General features: G+C 38.8%; 1 protein-coding gene across 8 annotated transcripts in view; it reads right to left on the reverse strand.

Annotated features, from left to right (window-relative positions):
• ppfia2 (PTPRF interacting protein alpha 2) overlaps nt 1–18,733 on the reverse strand; it is a 221,955-nt gene that overhangs the window by 202,037 nt on the left and 1,185 nt on the right. The window lies entirely within an intron of this gene.

The following is an 18,733-nucleotide window of genomic DNA, read 5'->3' on the forward strand; positions in this document are numbered from 1 at the left end:
CAGGTACTGGTAGCTTTGGCACTGTGTGCAGGTGCCAAGTCCTGTTGGAAAATGAAATCTGCATCTCCAAAAAGTTGGTCAGCTGCAGGAAGCATGACGTGCTCTAAAACTTCCTGGTATGTGGCTGCGTTGACCCTGGACCTCAGAAAACACAATGGACCAACACCAGCAGATGACATGGCACCCCAAACCATCACTGACTGTGGAAACTTTACACTGGACTTCAAGCAACATGGATGAAGTGCCTCTCTTCTTTTCCTCCAGACTCTGGGACCTTGATTTCCAAAGGAAATGCAAAATTTACTTTCATCAGAGAACATGACTTTGGACCACTCACCAGCAGTCCAGTCCTGTTTCTCTGTAGCCCAGGCAAGACGCTTCTGACGCTGTCTGTGGTTCAAGAGTGGCTTGACACAAGGAATGCGACAGCAGAAACCCATGTCTTTCATACGTCTGTGTGTGGTGGTTCTTGAAGCACTCACTCCAGCTGCAGTCCACTCTTTGTGAATCTCCCCCACATTTTTGAATGGGTTTTGTTTCACAATCCTCTCCAGGGTGCGGTTATCTCTCTTGCTTGTACACTTTTTTCGACCACATCTTTTCCTTCCCTTCGCCTCTCTATTAATGTGCTTGGACACTGAGCTCTGTGAACAGCCAGCCTCTTTAGCGATGACCTTTTGTGTCTTGCCCTCCTTGTGCAAGGTGTCGATGGTCGTCTTTTTGACAACTGTCAAGTCAGCAGTCTTCCCCATGATTGTGTAGCCTATAGAACTAGACTGAAAGACCATTTAAAGGCTTTTGCAGGTGGTTTGAGTTAATTAGCTGATTAGAGTGTGGCACCAGGGGCCATCAATTTTGAACCTTTTCACAATATTCTAATTTTCTGATATGATGAATTTGAGATTTTCATTTGTTGTCATTTGTAATCATCAAAATTAAACAAAATAAACATCTGAAATATATGAGTTTGTATGTAATGTATGAATATAATATACAAGTTTCACTTTTTAAATGGAATTACTGAAATCAATCTACTTTTTCATGATATTCTAATTTTATGACCAGCACCTGTATGTATTCCCTGGAGCAATGCTTCTTCATTTTCTTGATGAAATATATTCTTCTATTTTTCCTTCTACATTCCAAATGTCTCACTCAGTCTTTGGCAATCAGGTTTTCCACATAGAGGCGACAAGGTCCTGAATGATCAAAGCAGCTGGATGCATTTAGCTTTACATATTCACCTTGCATTGACTGAAGCCAGCTGTATTCAGTGAATTTTTCAGCAGCTAAATGGTCCTGGTTCCCCTGTGCTATGTTACAATGTCAGCTCTGTGCCTCGGCGGGTTCTGGCATTAAGATGGGGTGTCCCATATCTTCTCAAGGCTACGGGCCAGGCTCCCGATGGCTCCCGATGACGCCATCCGCTTCCATTTAGACCAGAGAGACTGTGTCTGCATGCTGTAGCTGGACCAGCTGCCCATGCAAGCCTTTTGCTTGGGGAGGAGACTCGCTGGCACCAAGATTAGGACATTGGTTCTTGAATTGTAAGCAGAACAGAATGATTTATTCATGTACATGAATCAGAGCCTGAAGCTGAAGAAAACAGTGAAGTGTTTGATTTTGTCGTCTCTTCTAATATCATACATGATGTAATATAGTGAATTTCTTATTAATTTAAGGCACCATTGTGCATAAAAACCTGGGATGTAATTATTGTGGTTCTCTTAAATCAAAATGTAGGCAGGATGTTTTTCAAAAACTAACTCAGTTTCCATTTTCTGTTCCTTTTATTTCTATTTTTCTCTCACAGTCTGCAACTCAAAACATGTTTGCCGTCAATCAAAGATCAATATGAGAGTGCAGTTATTAATCCTCATTGCCTCAAACCATATTAACCAATACCAATCTCCTTTTTTTTCTTCAGAAATATCATGTTTATATAGATAAAATCAGTTTGAAAAACATAAGTTTTATTGAAATATTGATCCTTTGCTGCCTGATACTTGAAAATAATATTGGTGCATAAAATCAGGGTGTCCTCTAATGTAGATCAGAAGTGGTGGCAGCTAAAAGGGGCCTGCTATTCAGATGAATCTCAGATGAAATATTAAAAACTTTGTCCTTTTAGTAAGAAAAAAAAAAGTAAAACAAATATTATATAGCACCTTGGGGTAAACATTCCTTATGATTATGGCTTACAGCTGATGAAAACAGACAATCCAGTTTCCAAGAAAAATGTAACAATTTCAAGGCCAATAAAAAGGCTCTTGCCTGTAGTCCCTTTTAGTAGCTTACTTTTTACCTCCATTTTACTTTTAATTAAAATCCTTGAATAAGGGTAAAGTGTAAACAGCAGCTTGTGTACCACACATTCTTCTGGAGTTCATAGCCTTTGTGGAGGTTATGTAGAACTGTCAAATCAGCTATTTTCGCTTGATGATATAGCTTTTAACAAAGCAGTAACATTGCATTACTCTTTATTTTTTATTTGTCTTTTTTAATATTCCATTTAGTTCTTGATGGTTAATTTCCTGTTTTGAAAAGCATGTTTGTCAAGATTAACAAACATTTAACTCCTACTGTAATTTTTCTAATACACTATTTTAGTGATTCTGATCATTAAAAAACAAATACATAGTCCATGACATCCCCATAAAGATATCCTATAGATGCTGAACATGTCAAACAACAACTGTGAGGAGTTTAAATAATACACTGTCAACCATGAGGGCTGGAGGTGGAATAAGAACTGCAAATGTAGAAAGATGCAAAAATCATTGGAATTTTCACTCCGCACCATATGCCAATCAATGAATTATTCAAAGGCGTAGGAGAGTTTCTCTCCCCAATCAGAGCCACAGATCCAGATCCCTTTAAAAAAAAACAGATAGGCATTAACTGAATATTACTAAGGAAACATTGCTTCCGCTGATACTGAATCAGTTAACACATTACATCAATCCATCTTTTGGTTATCTTTTACATCAACCCTGTAGCTGCTGCATAAGGGCCATTTTTCTGGTGCATCTTACTGTATTCCAAAGAATCAAATAGTGTGCATGCAGTGATTTATCATACAGTATCTGAAGAATGATTCAGTCCCAACATAAAAACACAAAATGACCTTAATCCACAGGAAATTTCTGAGTATTTCAATTTGATTCTTCATGCCAGCTCAAACTGTGCCTCTTATACAGACGGAGGCCTGAAATACAGAGGCGAGTTCAACATGTGGTCCCACAGACCCAGGATGTTTCAACGTATTGATTCAACAGCAGTTCCTCTGCGACTCCAAGCTCATTCAATTCAATTTGAAAATACTTCATTGATCCCAAAAGGAAAAAAAAAATTGATAGAGAACACCTCAGCATATAAGATGCTTAACATTGAAAATGTGATTTCGACATGTTTAATATGACCTTAAACTTATGTGTATAACTATTTTTAACTGTTGTCTTCTTAAATGGAGGGAAAATTACAACATTTAATTACCATTAAATGGTGAACATTTTACGTGACTGACTGTATCTGTAATGATGATAGCTGTGAAGAAGGGACCCTTTTTTTAAACGCTGCTCTCTGCACACTTACCACAATGGTGATAGATTTAGTAATGTGTGTAATCAGTTATAAAATAATCCCTATTTGAGACTGGGGCTCAAAAAAATAAAAGAAATAACCTGTAACTATTGTCATAAAAAAAAAAATCAGTGAATAATGTTAGCACAACAGTTGTTTAGAATATAAGATTTTTGCCTTATGCCAAATAAGTATCATGAACTCACATTTTTCATGCCAGTAAGATGTTAAGCTTGTTGCAAGGATTTTCTCTGCAGCAGTTACCAACACCTGGAGCAGATTACAGCTCTAAGAATGCTAAAGGTCACAGAGAGAGCTGAAAAAAGAAAAACAGGAATGAGAAAATGTAGATTTATGGCAATCAATATTGTCACCGCAATGAAATACAACTATATAATGGGCCTGCTGTTTTCTAAAACAGTACAGCCCTATATATGCTCCTTATCAGCTGTTGGTAGGAGCAGAATTATAAAAAGGCTTAAATATACTAAAAAGTTTCCATTTTAAAAAGTTAAATGCACCCAGTAAAAACATGTACATTGAGTGTTTTGTGTGGATAAGAAACTGAGAAGCAGATTAACTAAAGCATGCTGAGAATGACAGCTAAATTGTATTCTTTTCATACATACATTATTACATGTTGTAAAAAAGTAGCATAGAGTGCCGGGATTTGCAAAGTCCTGTCCTTACATTCTTGTATTGCAAACAGTTTAATAGCAACTTGGTGACCCAAATGCTCTTTCCTTCAGAAGAAATCTAAAAAGTGGATATTATTTGTAAAAAGTGCCTTTCTCAAACCTGACATTTTTGTAGTTTAAAGAAGCTGAGATTAGGGCTGTACTTGCAAATTACTATAATCTTTCATTTTTTTTTTCTTTTCAGAAAAATGGAGCCTAGGCGGAGGTTCAACTGAATAAACTGATTACTTGCCTTTTTCCACCTCCGACACCACCTAATCAGATTTGAACCACACCTTCACGAAAGCCCAATCAGCATCCAGAGTTCATCCTAAAAGGTCTCCAATCCACAACTCCGTCTGCTACCCAAAGGGCAGGCAGTGGTTGCACTATGTCTGACTTAAATTCAGATGACCCCGATTCAACCTAGCTCCAGCACCTCCTCCACCATCGTAGCTAAAACTTCATCAGTTTCATTTCACCCGGAGTCTTACTGCATTCCCTGTCTCATTTCAACCGGTCCGGCAGAAGGCAGCCATGTTGAGCCTGGTTCTGCTAGATGTTTCTTCCCAATAGGGAATTTTTCCTCTCCACTGTCGCTTCATGCTTGCTCATCATGGACAGGTTCTCAAAAACGGTATTATCCAAGCTGGACTTCCATCTTCCAGATCTCTGAGTGAAGCCCTAGTATCAGCTCACACGGTCTACTGGATCTCTCAGCTCAGACAAACTGTCTCGACAACCAGCAGACTATGGACTGACCAACTTCATCTATCTCCACCACCAGTTTCAGGGATGGGGGGAAACATCTCTGTTCTTTACTCCTGTTCATGCATATCAAACAAAATTCAGCGCTATGTTTCCTGCCGAGGTCTGAGCGCCAAAGACTAAAGTAATTGTATCAATAAAATTCTTCTAATTGTCTTTTTCTTTATGTGTGAATTTTTCAGAGTGAAAAAGCTTTATGCAGAAAAAGAGTGACTGAGCAGAACCAAACCGAAATACTTCATTCATCTATTGGTTTTTGCTTCCTGCTTCCTGTTTGGACCTGTTCACTTCCTGTTTGGATTAACTGAGTGTGCAGCTGTTCAGAGGATCTCCATCTGAAGTTAAGTTATTTTCTCTGTGATATCTCTGTATCTAAGTAACTCTAACTGACTACTTTAAAACATAGCACCTTCTGCTGCACTTTTCTACTGAGCACTTGTCAGTTTCACACGGTTTTATTTCTGATAGCAAGGAGTAGCTAGCCTAGGCTAGCGCTAGCTTAGCATTGCTATGGCTTCTCTCTCTCCCTCCCTTGACTCTTTTCCAACTCTTCCTTCTTCCTCTCCTCTCTCCTGCTCTCTGTGTCAGATGTTCAGTTATTCCTCTGCCTCCTTTAGTGATAATGGGATGTGTAATAAGTGTAGTATTTTTGTAGCTTTGGAGGCGAGGGTGTCAGAGTTAGAATCCAGGCTTCAGGCTGTTGAAGTAGGCCCCCCACGTAGCTGTCCTCCAAAAGTGCCTGAGCAGCCAGGCGATTGGGTAACTGTACGCAGAAAGCGTAGTCGTGGATCTCTGCCCACTGGTCACCACCAACCCGTTCACGTTTCTAACCGGTTTTCCCCACTCAGTGACACACCCACTGAGAAGCCCACTCTGGTGATTGGCAGCTCCATAGTCAGAAACGTGGCATTAGAGACACCAGGGACCATAGTCAAATGTTTGCCGGGGGCCAGAACGGGCGACATCAAATCCTACCTGAAACTACTGGCTAAGGATAAGGTTAAATACAGTAAGATTGTTATTCACGCTGGTGGTAATGACACCCGGTTACGCCGATCGGAGGTCACTAAAATTAGTGTTGCTTCGGTGTGTAAGTTTGCCAAAAAAATGTCGGACTCCGTAATTTTCTCTGGTCCCCTCCCTGATCTGACCAGTGATGACATGTTTAGCCGCATGTCGTCATTCAACCGCTGGTTGTCTAGGTGGTGCCCTGAAAACAACGTGGGCTACATTAATAATTGGCAATCCTTTTGGGGAAAGCCTGGTCTGATTCGGAGAGACGGCATCCATCCCACTTTGGATGGTGCAGCTCTTCTTTCTAGGAATCTGGCCACATTTATTAGTCCTCCAAAACCCTGACCACCCAGGGTGCAGACCAGGAAGCAGAGTTGTAGTTTAACACACATCTCTGCAGCTTCTCTACTGTTACCCACTCTTTACTCCATCCAGACAGTGTCTTGCCCACGACCAAAATCTAATAAATTAGCAAAGATTCCCAAAGGAGTAAATCATGATAATCTAATTAAAATCAAAATAACTCAAATTGGGGAAAAAGTTAAAACAATTAAATGCGGTCTGTTTAACATAAGATCGCTTTCCTCTAAAAGTCTACTAGTTAATGACTTGATTTGTGATAATCACATTGACTTGTTTTGCCTTACAGAAACCTGGCTGCAGCAAGAGGATTATGTGAGCATAAATGAGGCAACTCCTTCAAGCTATTTAAATTTTCACATCCCCAGAAGTTCTGGGCGAGGAGGAGGAGTAGCAACAATCTTCCAGTCTGACTTACTGATTACTCCCAAAACAGTTAATACCTACAACTCTTTTGAACATTTAACCCTTAATTTCCCTGATCCAAATTTCAAGGCAAGAAAACCTCTTCTTTTTGTAACTTTGTATCGTCCACCAGGTCCTTACTCTGAATTTTTAGATGAGTTTTCAGAGTTCCTTTCTGATTTGGTATTAAATACTGACAGGGTCATCATAGTGGGAGATTTTAACATCCATGCTGACATTGAAGGCGATAGCTTAAGAGCAGCCTTTAATGCTATCTTAGACACTATTGGCTTTGTTCAAAATGTGAATAGTCCCACGCATTCTCATCTTCATACTTTGGATCTTGTGCTGACATACGGCATAGAATGTGAAGAAATAACAGTATTTCCTCACAACCCTGTCCTCTCTGACCACTTTCTAATAACCTTCAGGATTACTTTAACAGAGTTCTCCTCCCCCAAAAGAAGGTTCAATTTTAGTAGATCTTTATCAGATAGTGCAGTTATAAATTTTAAAGAATCTGCTTCACTTTCTCTCTCCTCTGTGTCACTGAGCAGTGCTGCAGAGTGCAAAAGTTTAGCTTATTCCCCTTCACAGGTTGATGATTTTGTTGATGGGGTTGCTAGTTCTCTGCGTATTGCCTTAGACAACGCAGCTCCTTTGAAAATGAAAACCGTTAAAAATAGAAAGCTTGCTCCTTGGTTTAATGCAGAGCTGCGTACTTTGAAGCAAAATGCTAGGAAACTGGAGAGAAAATATCGCTCCACAGGCCTGCGAGAGTCCTTCCTAGTCTGGAAAAATGGTTTACTGCTGTATAAGAGGACCCTTTGTAAAGCAAGAGCAGCATACTTCTCCTCATTAATAGAGGAGAATAAGAATAATCCTAGATTTCTTTTTAATACAGTTGCCAAACTCACCCAGAGCCATAGCTCTGTTGAACCGTCCATTCCACCTGCTCTTAGCAGCAATGACTTTATGGGATTCTTTATAAATAAGATTGATCTTATTAAAAATAAGATCATAAGCACTCCTCTATCCGCGATTGTACCTGAGGTAGTCATGGAATCTGAACTGGGTTTAGACTGCTTTGATCCAGTTGAACTCTCTGAATTAGCAAAATTATTGTCTTCATCTAAGCCTTCAACTTGTATGTTAGATCCAGTTCCAACCAGGTTATTTAAGGAGGTATTCCCTTTGATCTCCTCCTCCATTTTAGATGTGATTAATCTATCTCTGTTACAGGGATATGTACCTAAAGCTTTTAAGGTTGCTGTAATTAAACCTCTGCTTAAGAAACCGTCTCTTGACCCAGATGACTTGGTCAATTATAGACCTATATCCAATCTTCCTTTCTTATCCAAAATTCTTGAGAAAGTAGTTGCCAAACAAGTTTGCGATCACTTCCACCATAATGAACTTTTTGAAGAGTTTCAGTCTGGCTTTAGAGCTCATCATAGCACTGAAACAGCTCTGGTGAAAGTCACTAATGATATTCTCATGGCCTCAGATAATGGACTTGTATCTGTGCTCGTCCTGTTGGATCTTAGTGCTGCATTTGATACAGTTGACCATAATATTCTTTTAGAAAGACTTGAATATTTTGTTGGAATTAAAGGAACAGCACTAGACTGGTTTAAATCTTATCTATCTGATCGAATTCAGTTTGTTCATGTTAATGATAGATCTTCAACACGCTCAAAGGTTACCTGTGGAGTACCACAGGGATCAGTGCTAGGACCAATTCTCTTTACTTTATACATGCTCCCAATTGGTAGAATTATTAGACAGCATGGGATTAATTTCCACTGTTATGCTGATGATACCCAGCTATATCTGTCTATAAATCCAGATGAAGCTAACCCATTACATAGATTACAGGCATGTCTTGAAGACATAAAAACCTGGATGACTCTTAACTTTCTGCTTCTGAATGCAGACAAAACAGAAGTTATAGTCTTTGGACCAGAGTCTCTGAAAAAGAAACTGATTAGCCAGTCACTTCATTTGGATGGGATTAAACTGATTTCAGATAATAAAGTAAAAAATCTTGGTGTTGTTTTTGATCAGGACCTGTCATTTAAATCCCACATCAAAGAGGTTTCTAGAATTTCCTTCTTTCATCTGAGGAACATTGCAAAAATTAGAAATATCCTGTCCAGGGGTGATGCTGAGAAACTAGTCCATGCATTTGTTACTTCAAGGCTGGACTATTGTAATTCTTTACTATCAGGAAGTCCACAAACTGTAGTTAAAAGCCTTCAGCTGATCCAAAATGCTGCAGCCAGAGTTCTAATGAAAATTAAAAAGAGAGATCATATCTCGCCTGTCCTGGCTTCTCTTCATTGGCTTCCTGTTAAATCAAGAATAGAATTTAAAATCCTCCTTCTCACATATAAAGCCTTAAATGGCCAAGCTCCATCTTATATCAGAGATCTGATTGTTCCTTATGTTCCTAACAGAGCACTTCGCTCTCAATCTGCAGGTTTACTAGTGGTTCCTAGAATTTCTAAAAGTAGAATGGGAGGCAGATCTTTTAGTTATCAGGCTCCTCTCCTGTGGAACCAACTACCAGTTTTAGTCCGTGAGGCAGACACCCTGTCTACTTTTAAGGCTAGGCTTAAAACTTTCCTTTTTGATAAAGCTTATAGTTAGAGTGGCTCAGGTTATCCTGAGCTATCTCTATAGTTATGCTGCTATAGGCTTAGACTTTTGGAGGACATAGGGACCCCCATTTCATCATTCTGCTTCATTCTCTCTCTGTTCTCCTATTCTGCAGAATCTGTTAGTTCAATCTCTAACCTTCTGCTCTCTCTGCTTTTCCTCAGAGTAGCTTTGCCTCGTCTGTTCCTGTTTGGCTGTGACGTCATCCTGGAAAGAAACATCAGCTGTGCTGCTTCTATCAACGCCCTTGTTTATAGATGTTGGAGATCGGCCTGTTTTCCGTTGTGGTCCTGTTTCTCTGGCCGTGACTGGGTGGATGTGCTTTCTTCGTCCTCTGGCATGGGGGCTGCCTTGGAGCTCGTCTGCCTGGCTGTGTGTTTCCTGGACGGGGCCGCCTTTTACAGCTGCTTTTTGTATCTCTGCTTCTGTCTCCTTGAACCCCAGTCGGCCTCGGCAGATGGCCGCTCACACTGAGCCTGGTTCTGCTGGAGGTTTCTTCCTGTTAAAAGGGAGTTTTTCCTCTCCACTGTCGCTACAAGCATGCTTAGTGTGGGGGATTGTATTTGAGTCAATGAGTCAATGCAATCAACTGGTTTTCCTTAGATAGAAAACTTTGTATCAATTTGATCTGGTTGAACTGTAAAGTGCCTTGAGATGACATGTGTTGTGAATTTGGCGCTATATAAATAAACTGAATTGAATTGAATTGAATTTCCCAAAATAACACTTAAGCCAGGATAAAACTGTCAATATAAAACAGATGCAAATTAAGCCAATAATAGCAGGAGCTAATCAGTGTGGCGCAGTTAATTTCTCCGACGTCTTTATTTCATCTCATTCGTATGACAATGGTTGGAGAAGATAAGTGGTTCACAAAAGAGCAGTATATTCCTAAGCTTTCAATGGCAAAGGGAGGCCAATTCAGCACAATTCTCCACCTGGAAAACATCAAAAGATGTTCAGCATGTAAGGAAGTGCAGAACAGGCAAAGGCCTGAATGTGGTTCTCTGTGGCTTTGGAGAAAAGGTGCGCTGCTGTGTGCTTGTTGGACTTACAAAAATAAATCTAGACTTTTTAAAGGCTAGCGTTGGACAATGAATGCTGTAGGTTGTTAAGCAAAGAGAGAATTAGAATTTGAGTTAAAATAACCAAAGTGAACCTAAAAACCAATTAGAGGGTAATTTGTCATAAATTCGAAGGTTAGTTTAACAAATACCTTTTTATTTCATCATTAACATTCTCAAAACAGGATGATAAATTCTTGGATTGTAATGGGTTAAACTGGCATTGACACAAGAGGCAGAGAGCCGATCACAAGCCCCACATTAAGGTTAGCTGACTAGAGGAAAATTTCACTTCTAAGCATGCTGATTTCTTGGCAAACTGTCAAGTGGAAAGCGCATTTATTGACTTAATTTGTGAGCACAAAGGGTAATGGGATAATTGTTGCATGTCTTTCCTTCCTATCCTGGCATCCATATCAGTTTGACAGGTGGAAGAAGACGTGTGCAGATTTTTTGTGAATGAAAGTGGCCAGATTGGACGGTACAACTCGTAGTGCTGTGAAATCTCATATGGCACCCTGTGCTGCAGAAGCCTCTGACAACAAGGCCAACATGTCTGCCAAAAAAAAACCTGAATCAAGCATATTCTGATTTTTTTTTTTTACTCCCACTGGTACAGACTTCAGTATATCAGCAAAGAAAAAGCTTGTGTCTACATCACATTACTGTCACAACAATTAAAGCACAATTACAGGCTAATGTCAACAATGACTTATTTGTGCTTGTTTAAAGGGCATCACGGTGCTGGAATAGATAGAAAAAACGTAATGTTCTCCAAAGGAAAAAATATTTAAACTTTTAGAGAAACAAAGAGATCATTGCATTTATGTCATTGTCATTTTGCAGACATTGAAATGGGTTTTAGAAAAAACAAAACATGAACGGAGAGGGAATATGGCAGATAAGCTTTCAGGAAATTCAACCTAACTGTTTGTTGTTTGTTTAGATGACATGAACCCTTAATTGGGTTAAAAAAAATCAGATCTAACAGCAAACATAAAATTACCACTGATGGTGTGTTTTAACAAGGCGGATATAAAACCTAAAACTATTGTTTGAGTTGTCACCTTTTGTAAGTTTTTACATTTGGTCACCAAACAAATACATACAATGTGCATCAGGTGTCAGACTTTAAAGTGTTCAAATATTTATTATTTTGTATTTAGCGTCATCTTTCTTATATATCTATTTTTCATTCATTTTTATAGATTCCCTCTGTTCTCTGATTTCACTTTAGCTGTTTCCACTTTGCTGATTGGTCCCATTTGTTTCTTATACTCATCAGTTCTCCTTAGTATAAATTCACCTTTGGTTCTTTACTAACTGCTGATTAATTGGCTGAAACCTGTTTTAGTTTTCCTAGTATTATTCTGATAAACGCAGATATGCCTTCCCTGTATATGGTGTGGACTTTGTGTTTGTAACCTTAAAAACCTTTTATTTTTTCTTCTTTGCCTTCACTGGGGTCCTCTACAATCACCACCCCATTTGCTAGAATATTGAAGGGATGTCATTTTTAATTCATGAACCTTCGCTCCAGTCCCAGGTTTTCAGGACTTTCCAACTGTTTATTTTATTTTATATTTTTTGCAGGATTGTCCTGTTTTTTTAGCATGTTTTTAATCTTCAATTGCTTTTATTACCTCCACCAAGGAGGTCATTTTTTCAATATAACCATAAAATGTATGGATGATCTTGCTCAAATTTTAAGAGAAGACAAAAATATATAGTCGTTTCTGGTGATAAAAGTGTGGTTACAGATCAGTACACAACCAGATCTAGTAAGGTTTAAAATAAAAAGAAACAGGTGTAATCATCTAAAGGTCATCAGGTTCCAGATCAAACCAGTACAGAAACCTTGTACGTGTTTGCCTTTTAATCTATTAGATTTTTGTAATGGTGACAGAAAAAAAAAAAAAAAACACACAGGACTGGCTCCTTTGAATCTAGACTGAAAACATTACTGTTTGATGCAGTTTTCCCATAAAGACAAACAATATACAGTGGGGCAAAAAAGTATTTAGTCAGCCACCAATAGCGCAAGTTCTTCCACTCAAAAAGACGAGAGAGGCCGGTAATTTTCATCATAGATATACCTCAACTATGAGAGACAAAATGAGAAAAAAAAATCCAGAAAATCACATTGTCTGATTTTTAAAGAATTTATTTGCAAAATATGATGGAAAATAAGTATTTGGTCAGTTACAAACAAGCAAGATTGCTGGCTCTCACAGACCTGCAACTTCTTCTGTAAGAGGCTCCTCTGTCCTCCACTCGTTACCTTCATTAATGGCACCTGTTTGAACCCGTTATCAGTATAAAAGACACCTGTCCACAACCTCAAACAGTCACACTCTAAACTCCACCATGGCCAAAACTAGAGAGCTGTCAAAGGACACCCGAAACAAAATTATAGACCTGCACCAGGCTGGGAAGTCTGAATCTGCAATAGGTAAACAGCTTGGTGTGAAGAAATCAACTGTGGGATCAATTATTAGAAAATGGAAAACATACAAGACCACTGATAATCTTCCTCGATCTGGGGCTCCACGCAAGATCTCACGCCGTGGGGTCAAAATGATCACAAGAACGGTGAGTAAAAATCCCAGAACCACACGGGGGGACCTAGTGAATGACCTGCAGAGAGCTGGGACCAAAGTAACAAAGGCTACCATCGTTAACACACTACGCCGCCAGGGACTCAAATCCTGCAGTGCCAGACGTGTCCCCCTGCTTAAGCCAGTACATGTCAAGGCCCGTCTCAAGTTTGCTAGAGAGCATTTGGATGATCCAGACGATGACTGGGAGAATATCATATGGTCAGATGAAACCAAAATAGAACTTTTTGGTAAAAACTCTACTCGTCGTGTTTGGAGGAGAGAGAATGCTGAGTTGCATCCAAAGAACACCATACCTACAGTGAAGCATGGGGGTGGAAACATCATGCTTTAGGGCTGTTTTTCTGCTAAGGGACCAGGACGACTGATCCGTGTGAAGGAAAGAATGAATGGGGCCATGTATCGTCAAATTTTGAGTGAAAACCTCCTTCCATCAGCAAGGGCATTGAAGATGAAACGTGGCTGGGTCTTTCAGCATGACAATGATCCCAAACACACTGCCCGGGTAACGAAGGAGTGGCTTCGTAAGAAGCATTTCAAGGTCCTGGAGTGGCCTAGCCAGTCTTCAGATCTCAACCCCATAGAAAATCTTTGGAGGGAGTTGAAAGTCCGTGTTGCCCAGCGACAGCCCCAGAACATCACTGCTCTAGAGGAGATCTGCATGTGATTTTCTGGATTTTTTTTTTCTCATTTTGTCTCTCATAGTTGAGGTTTATCTATGATGAAAATTACCGGCCTCTCTCATCTTTTTGAGTGGGAGAACTTGCACTATTGGTGGCTGACTAAATACTTTTTTGCCCCACTGTATATATTTCATTATCAACATGCTTCAGTGTACAGTTTTTAAATATTTATTTTTCATTTTAGGAAGGTTTGGTACTTAATGAGTATTTCTTGATGACTTTCACATTTAAATGATGCTTTTTAAATAAACTTGGTTTGTCATTAAAGCAACTACTATTGCACTTAATAAAGCAAAAAATTGCTCCCTACTTTTTCTGATTTGAATTTTTACAGATGTTTAAATGTTTAAAAAAAAATTTATAGTATTTTCCCATAGTTTAAATATTAAACCTAAGTTTGATTTGTTCTTAATTCAAAATAAAATTCAATAAGATTTATTTTGATAAACTGCAGATAATGCAAAAACTAGAAAGGTACCATATCGGTTAAAGGAGAAGGATAGTTAATCAAGCTCAACTTGTACAATTTCAGGTTCAATGTGAGGTCAGTTTGTGGTCAGAGAGCAATCTTTTGCTTAGAAAAAAAGGGCATCTCAAAGAATCATAAAATATTTATGTACCTGGGGGAAAAGATTGTGAGCATTATTTTGGGGTTTATGGGGTTTTGCACCTTGGATAGACTAATTGTAGTTAATGTGATCTCGGAAACATTGAAACGTCTTCTGAAGATATAGAAAATAAAAATAATTATTTAATACTTCCCTAATGTTTATTTATAAAGATAAAAGTAAGGGGAAAACTTGATATAAATAAATCAAAAAGGTTATCTATGTTTCAGAGTGTTTGTTATGCAATGTCAGATGAAAGCTCCTGGAAAACAGAATTCAGATGTTTCCTATGTGGAACAGGAAACTGATCTTGTCAATGGGACTGACTGTCGTTTCAGTTAAAGGACCTGCTATTCCCCCCCTTCCAAAGGTGACCAAAACACCCGTAAGGCCTTTACTGGAGGCATCAATCCAATGTTTGCCATTTCCTAGATGATATGAGAAGATTTGCTTCTCTAGCCCATAAATACATGTCTTTAGGGGGTGTGTGAGCCTAAAAGCGCCCGAAGGAAATTTCTTGAACATTTCCCAAAAGGAAGAAACATCAGCTTCACTTTAAGTGTTAGCTGAACATCAGCAACCTCTGGAACTCTGAACACATAAAATGTTTCAGTGCTCTTAAGCTTAAATTTATCAACTGTGAGAAATTGTGGTGCTTTACTTCTAATACACATGAAGTTGCAAGTCACAGGCATCAAATAAAAAATACATATTTGATGTAATTTTTCCTTTAAGTTTTTATTTTATTCAAAGATATTTGTTTTAAAGTTATGGAAGCAGGGCTGCTTTAGCAGACAGAGTTTATATTTTGATGAAATTTTACTGCTAAACTGATACTAACATTAGACATGTATACATAGTTCTATATTTTTTAAATTTAGAGTGTTTATTATATAAAATCATATGATGTGTTTAAAAAAAGAAAATGTACCCGCACCACAAATAAAAGTTGGAGGAAAAGGAAAAAAAAAAAAAAACATTTTCTTGAAATACACTTTAATTTACAAGAAAAATATATTCCTTCATCTGACCTGAAGCCATTTGCCCTCCTCCTTTCACCATATTTCTCTGCCATCAGAACACACCACATTCACCACATAATGAGGAGCACATTTCCATGCAAGAGTGAACTTCAAAAATTTGACTCATTCACTGTAAATAACTTTTTAGCAGCCTGAAGAGGAGCAGAAAGAAATGTATGTGCATAGGTGAAAGATGTGAAAAGGTAAAGATGCGAGTCCAGCACTTCTTGTTCCCGATAACAACTCAATGCAAGAAGGTATAACTTGATATATTTGTTCTTATTTAAAACACAAAAGAAACAATTATTCAAACTGCTTTCGTCTCAAATGAGAATCCAACAGTTACCGTCTCAGTGTCTCAGAAAACAGAATTATTTCAGGATCTAGTTGTGAACTAACACCTTAAAATAACTTAACATCCTCTTCATTACATTTAGTAAATTTTTCTTTTTCATATTTGCTTAAAGCTACAGTGTGTAATTTTCAGCGACATCTAACGTCCAGACTGCAGACCGCAGCAAGATGAATATCTCCCCCCCACCGCTTCTCCCCCCCCAACAGTACGGCGAGCGTTACGGGACAAAATGTCTTCCACGACGTCCGCATCACCTACCTTCTCAAGTGATGAGGTTTGTTTACATAGATAATTTTACAGATAGTATTTCATTAGTCTGTGTGTTCAGTACCGTCTCAGTTCATCTCTCTCAACTTGCCGTAGTTACTTTCGAGCGTAATGGGCGATCTCGCAATCGCTAGTTTGTTGGCTCTGCGCTGCCGTAGCGCAAAGATGTCTGCCTCCATGGCTGCGAGACCCGATCCTATGTAATTATAAATAACGAATTCTAAGGCAACGCAAATATTAAGGTTAAGAGGCTGAGCTCGTAGATGATGATAAATAACATAGTTATGTATAATATATTACATTTCTGACTGTATATCCCTGTAATTATTACACACTGTAGCCAGTGGCGGCTGGTGAAAAATATTTTTGGTGGGGCTGATATAGCCTAGTGTATGTCTCCAACTAATCCGGAATAAGAATTCAAATAAACAATTGGACAATACATACAATTTAACAGTAATGATTTAATTTACTATATAATAACAGTAACAGTGATGATTTGGGTCACTGTGACGGGGTTCTTTGGCCTCCAAGAATCCAGTCTCAGTCGGGTTACCGGTGTTGGTGATTTATTGAGCTCAAAAACTCAAAACAGGGTGCAAAAGAAACTAAACATACAAGATACTCTGGGCCTCAGCCTCCCTCCAGTTACCAGCAATGTAACAAAGAAACAGAAAACAAAAATTGCCACTTTTCTTCCCACAGCCCTCATTAAATAGTTTAAGCCCCTCACATCAGGCTCTCTTATTTCTGATTTCTTCTCATTAATCAGTTTTGTCCATATATTACCTCCACAAACAATTGATGTACAAAAACAAATAATTTTTACAACTTAATTCTTTTACACAGATTCATTGACTTATTCAATTACACCAAACTGGGTTTGAACCCAGCAAAGACGCAGCCAGACTGAAGATGACAAGTCCCCGTAGCATAAACACGTACACACCCCACCCCCCCCCCCACCCCCCCCCCCCCCCCCCACCCCACACACACACACACACACACACACACACACGGCTAACCCCACTGAAATATTAAGTGTGCACCCTCAATATGCCAGCAGGTAACCAGGAACAGCTTGTGTGTTTTAAGTTCATGGAGCTACTGGTCTCAGCGCGAGTGTATTGGTCCTCACAAACACAGTATAACAGGAATGTGTGTGTGGCGCGCAAAGTTAGAGAGGTTGTTTTAAGCGACGAGGTGGATTCGTCACAGTCACAATAAACATGACATGAAATGTTCATATCCTACAACAGGGATATTCTTCTGGCAAACAGGTAGATAAATAAGGATCTCACCGAATTAGGTGGAAGCTGCATCTCGGTCGTTACATTCGCCATCTCCCCTCTAATTGTCTGCACCTGCGCTTGGGTTCAGAAGCCTGTTAAAGCGCAGTATTTTCAGCGCCCCAATACCATAAAGTTCCGAGACGCTGATTGGCCATTAAATTCACCTAGCAATAGTACATGATTGACAGATTCTCTGCAAATGTGGGTCAGTCTGATCAGCGCCCCCAGAACAGAGACGGTAGGAGTCTGTCTGTGGAAATCCACAAATTAATGACAGTAGATAGGGAAATGTAGTTTATATAATTTGTTAAAACTGACATTTATGAGTTAATTTCTAAAAATATATTTTACGTTTCTCTCTTCTTATCAGGGAGGGCGGTGCCCCAGCGCCCCCTATGGGCCGGCCGCCACTGACTGTAGCTTTAAATTGTGAGTTAAAATCAAAATAAATGTTTATGTATGATTATAAATGAATCAATTAATGTAATTTTAGGGGGAAATTGTTGCTGCGTTACATTATTAATAAAGTGTTTGATAAATATTTTAAAACTCATAATATGAGAGTCTCACTGTACCAGTCAGTGCCTAATTTGTATATTATGTTGTAAATAACATTTTCATGTCAGTCGTAGTCTGAGCTGTAAGTGTGAATGACGTGAAGATGATGGCTGTGAATTTACACCTGCTGTTAAAGGAGGCAGGAAAATGGAAAGAAGAGACCTAATGTCTATGATTCATTTTTTTAAATAGAGCCAGGGATAAAAATCTGATTATTTTCTATTGATTGTTGCAGGACAATAACTTCTTCACATTATGATTTATTTGAAACAAACATCTGCTAATATATGAATAAATACAGAATCCAACTAAGCTAAAAACTGTATGTTTTCTCTAAACACCAACCAACAGCCTGTCCTTGACAGCATTTTCCTTATTTAGATCACTTACTTATTAAGATGAAGTTTAAAGGCAGATAATTTGACATATGAAAATGTATTTTATGTCACAAAGATACTTAAAAGTTTTGTTTTTTATGACTGGTATTAGCTGGAATGAGGTTAATCAGTGCCATACTACTTTTGAGTGCACTTTAAAACCTGCATGCAGGTGAGCATCTTTATGTTTACTGTTTCTTCATCTAAAAGTGAGTCTGCAAGCACATGAAAAGATGAACGCACCATTTTAACCTTTTTTGCTGGCCACAATCCCTCCCTTAAGCAAGGTCATGCAAAGCTGGAATCAATAGACTGAATTAGATGCACAGAGCAAGGTGAACAGGAACAGCAAGTAAACGTCAAGCTTGAACTTCTTGTGTAATACACATTTCCAACTAGCTTTGTAGTGGAAGACTAAGCAT

The sequence above is a fragment of the Cyprinodon tularosa genome, unplaced genomic scaffold, assembly GCF_016077235.1.
Source record: "Cyprinodon tularosa strain WSP-4 unplaced genomic scaffold, ASM1607723v1 ctg17, whole genome shotgun sequence".
In the NCBI taxonomy this organism is placed as follows: domain Eukaryota; kingdom Metazoa; phylum Chordata; class Actinopteri; order Cyprinodontiformes; family Cyprinodontidae; genus Cyprinodon; species Cyprinodon tularosa.